The 4,726-nt window shown below is 50.0% G+C and overlaps 1 long non-coding RNA gene across 2 annotated transcripts; it reads left to right on the top strand.

Annotated features, from left to right (window-relative positions):
- Positions 1 to 477: 477 nt before the first annotated feature.
- Positions 478 to 4,482, top strand: LOC115088849. Of its 2 annotated transcripts, none has more exons than XR_003855932.1 (3): positions 478 to 651; positions 2,949 to 3,001; positions 4,351 to 4,482. It is a non-coding gene; the product is annotated as an uncharacterized LOC115088849 (long non-coding RNA). The 2 variants fall into 2 exon arrangements; XR_003855931.1 differs by lacking the exon at positions 478 to 651 and adding an exon at positions 983 to 1,105.
- Positions 4,483 to 4,726: the final 244 nt, after the last annotated feature.

The raw sequence follows: 4,726 nt of genomic DNA, 5'->3' as shown, positions 1-4,726 counted from the left end.
GGAAAACTATAGCCAGAGAGCAAAGTGTTAGGTCCCTTTAAGGGCTGCAGCTGGAGAGCTAAGCCAGCTCGGGATTATGATGTCTGATTATGACATCACCATAGTAGAGGTTTGAAACCAGGCAACTCCTTTCTTTCTTGCTCTTTGCAACAGACATCCTCTGTTGCTCCTAGGCTGTGATCCCTGTGCTTTGGTGTCGTGCCTCCAGTGTCTCCTGTGTCATCGTCCCTCCAGCGTCTCCTATGTCTTCATGCCTCCAGCGTCTCTTGGGTCTTCGTGCCTCCAGCGTCTCCTGTGTCTTCATGCCTCCAGCGTCTCTTGGGTCTTCATGCCTCCAGCGTCTCCTGTGTCTTCATGCCTCTAGCGTCTCTTGGGTCTTCATGCCTCCAGCGTCTCCTGTGTCTTCATGCCTCCAGCGTCTCTTGGGTCTTCATGCCTCCAGCGTCTCCTGTGTCTTCATGCCTCCAGTGTCTCCTGTGTCATCATCCCTCCAGCGTCTCCTGTGTCTTCATGCCTCCAGCGTCTCTTGGGTCTTCATGCCTCCAACGTCTCCATATTCCTGTGACCATCACTTCGTCTCTTCACTATCTGCCACAGACCTTCTGCCTGGACTACGCTGTCTCTTCAAGAGATTGGTTCCTATCTTGCTGGGTGAACGCTCTATATCTTCCTTCTCTTTCCTCTCTGCCCACCTGTCTTTGCTGTTCTTTGCTTTTCATTCCCTTTCTCTGTCTTGTTTATGCTTCCCCTTTTCCTTTCCCTTACTTCTCCTTTTAGCAAAACAGTTTTAGTGGTTAATATTATTTCCCTCCCATGTAAAATTCCCTTTTATTACCATTAGAGGGTCCCTGAGGGAGAGAGAGAGCTGTGAGTTAATAGGGACAGACAGGGAGAGTTTGTAAAGCTAAAGAAGCCCAGCCAGTTGTACAGTCTGAGCTGATCCTATCAGCACCCTCAGAGCCGACTGAGACAGGTGCAGCATTCAGCTCTGCAAAAACATTCACTTAAAAACCAGTTGGAGTTACTGTGAAATTCCTTTTCTTCTTCCCCTGCTTGTAATACAGTCTTCATAACAAGCTCTGTTTATTAGCACTGTGGATCCTAGGTAAGTGAGTTTTTCAGTGATTCTGGTATTTTTTGGATGTGCCTTCTTTATTTGTCTGGATACTGTGAAACCCCAGGTTTAGGGAGTCACAATGTCCTCAGAAAGCCCTCATGAAGGAGCAGGTGGTAGGGTACTTGGGAAACCCAGTTGGTGGGTGGGAGGTTGTCAGGAGAGAGGCACAAGTGCAGGAGCAGGCAAGGCCTCTGCAGTGCTTGCTAGGATCTTCAAGGTCCAAGCAAGTGAGCAAGGGTTTAACCTCCGAGTGTCAGGTGAAGCAGCTTTTGCTTTACTTCTGCTAAGAATGTTTTATTCCAGGGAGGTAAAGGAAGAGATGTGATGTGTGCTCTTCATTCCTGCCATGAATATTTCATTCTGTGTGGCAGGGGCAGAGCCAGAAGCAGCACAGCTCTTGCTCTGTTTTCCCTGTGAACATTTAAGTGAAGGCTAAGCAATCTTGTATTGCTTAGCAGATAATAACGGGGGTTAGCGAGCGGTAGGATAGGGTTAAATTATAAGTTAGGAGGGAAAGGGGAGGGGGAGAAAGTAAAGCTAAGGGGCCAATGAAAAGGAAGTATTTTGAATTGAGGAGCTGGGATTGGTTGGGGTAATAGTTAGTTAGGGCAGAGAGCCCTTTCACGCCTCAGTTGGGTGCGAGAGGGCTGAGGGAGCAGGCTGGAATAATTTCCCTCCTCCCTCCCTTACGGGAGAATCATTGGATGTTATTCAATGTGTGTTGTCTTTATTGATTGTCACAGTGGCGGGTAACCTGAGCCCAATATGGTTGATTTTGTTATGTCTTGTTAAAAGGCATTTTGGGGAGGGGGGGGGGGTATCTCGTGTAGCGTGGGGCTGCTACATGAGGTGGCCAATGAACAAGAGGGGGTCGAAGCTCAGAGGCCGGGGTACTTACCCACGCTGGTGCGAGGCGGGGTAAGGAAATGGACTCTATGGGTGTAGCTCTACCACTGGGTCGAGGTGGGGAGCAAGTTGTTAAGAAGGGGATAAAAGGGGGGGGGGGGTGTATATGTTGAATAGTGTATTAAGTGTTAGGGGCTCGGGTCATGTTATAATAAACTGCGGCCTTTATTTAACCAAAACAAACATTGTGTGGGATTATAAAGGGGGAGGGGAAGCAATTGAAAGCGAGTCTTGCCTCTCTGTTTTTCTTGGGGTGGGAGGCTGCAGGAAGGAGCCAAGGATGAGGCAGGAGCTCTCGTGCCACTCTCCAGTCCTTATGAATATTTCATTCAAGGACAAGGTGGGGAGATGAACCCAAGCTGTGGCAGCAGATCCTGCTCGCTCCTGCCGTGAACATTTGATTATGGGGGGGAGGGGGAGGGGGGAGTCAGAGACACGGAGCAAAAGCTCCCTCCATGAACCTCTGGTCTGGGGCTCTGGCAGTGGCTGCCTGGGACTGAGCTGTGGGTCTCATCTGGGTCTGGATGTTTCCCAGCCTTGACCTAAATAATCAAAGTATGCAAGGTCTGGCCAATCCCATCTGAATTTTAACCTGAGGTGATAAGGAATGCAAAAGTACACATCTAGATTTGCTTTGTTTATTGCCCCCTCTAAAATACCCCTGCCTGCTTTTTGTGAGGGCACGGTGTTAAAGGAAAACTCTGCATATAGTTTTCCCTCTGTCCGAACTCCAAACCAGAAATATGCCTTGTTATATGCTCCTACCTTTACTTGTGTAGAGGATGGACAGTAATCAAACAGCCTATTTCTGTGGATAAAAGAGCGCTTTACCCCCAGAAATGGCTTTCATTATTGTCCTCCCTGTATATAATGGTGATGTGCATTCAGCCTTGCACATTTTAAAGTCTGAACCTTTCTTTAACAGACGAAGACAAGCCTGCATCAAAAATGACCGAGCGATTGGGAGTCAGGATAGAGGTGGGTATTTTTTTTAGATTAAGGGACAGGCCCTTCAGCGAGGTTAGATCCTCTGGAACTGCTCAGGCTAAGTTTTCAGGAGGCTCCTCAGTGCTGAACTGGCTAAGCTAAATTCCCTGTACGTACCCGGATCAGTCCAGACTCCTGGGTTTTGCCCACCCTCTAGCAGTTGGAGACAGAAGTTTATCAAACAAACCTATGCCTTATCTAGGCTGGTGCCACCTACAGTCTGGCAGTCTTCCTCTGTCTCCTAGCAGGTGGAGGAGGTGCAAAACCTACAGTCTGTGCTGAGGCCTAGTTTTTCAGTTCTAGATAGTATTGTTAGCTGGGTAAAAAGAAGGATAAAGTTAGAATAAGGTATAGGAGCGCAGTGGTTTGCCTGCAGGTCCAGTCTCCCGCCTCCCAGGGGGTTGTGAGGTCCGGAGGAGACCATCCCCCCTGATTTCCCAGGCCACTGAGGTGTGGGGTGTTTTGCCCTCCTGCCAGCGTGAATTTGTGACTGGGGGTGATACCGGGGAGCCCGGCTCACTCCCCCCAGTAGGTCCAGGACCCAGAGACTATTGGGCGAGTATATTTAAAAAAAAGAAAAAAGTTAAAAAAAATTTTGTGTGTTCTGTCGGGGCTTCATTCTCCTTCCCTTCCGGTCGCATTTGGGTGCTTGCGCGCCATTTTCGCCACCTTCCGAGCGATTTTCGGGGCTGTTTTTTGCTGCAGCATGCCACATCGGGCCGCTTGTAGGGCCTACGGCACCGCGCGGGCGCAACTGTCCTGGGACAATTTGTGTTCCGATTGCCTCTCCGAAGGCAAGGGGGTCTCTGCGGCCACGGGCAGGGACCTGGTGAGGGTCCAAACAGTGACCGGAGCATTTGGGGACTTACATTCTTCAGGTGCCGACCCAATCCCGTGGGAACGCCCCAAGGTGCCAGCGGCACGGGGGGAGGACGACCCTCCACCGCGATTGTCACCACAACGCAGAGTCCCTAAGGGGGACAGACCTGCAAGACCCAGCTGTGCTGCCAATCCAGAGGTCCCTGAGGGGGATCAGACAGATTTGTCTTCAGACTCTTCTTTTTCATCTGATTTCGTGTTGCTTATGCATAAAGCCTTCAAGGCACGCAAAGATTGCCATTTAAATACAGTCTCGAGCGGTATGTGATCCGAACTGTGCGTGCGGCAAACGCAGGTGCGCCCGGCACTAATGCACCTCTTTCTACCGCACCTTACTGTATTGGCCTGTTTGTGATAACCAAGATCAATGCCTGTACCTCAGATGGAAAGTAGGACATCAGGAAATGCTTACATATCTCCTTTCTTTCTCTTTCCGGTTCCGCTCATCCTGCAAACTTCAGCACCGGTGCAACTATTCCCACCCCTCTTTCCATTGCTCCCTCTGCTCTTCCCTACCCCAAGCCTCCCCCTCTCTATCTTCCCTCCACCCTCTCCCATCAATCTCCCTGCCTTATCTCCTGTTCTCCCCTTCCATCTTTTTCTCCTTTGCTCCTTCCTGTTATTGTATCGACTCCTCCCACCCTCCTTCCAATGCTCTCTCTGCTCTCACTCCTCTCCCCTAGCCCATGCCTCCCTTCTCTATATCTTCCTTCTCCTTCCTCTCTGCCCACCTGCCTTTGCTGTTCTCTACTTTTCCTCCCCTTTCTCTGTCTTGTTTATGCTTCCCCTTTCCCCTTTTCCTTTCCCTTACTTCTCTTTGACATCCCGTGTGTATTT

The sequence above is a fragment of the Rhinatrema bivittatum genome, chromosome 3 (assembly GCF_901001135.1).
Source record: "Rhinatrema bivittatum chromosome 3, aRhiBiv1.1, whole genome shotgun sequence".
Lineage (NCBI taxonomy): Eukaryota > Metazoa > Chordata > Amphibia > Gymnophiona > Rhinatrematidae > Rhinatrema > Rhinatrema bivittatum.
This window is presented reverse-complemented; position numbering and strand designations above follow the sequence as displayed.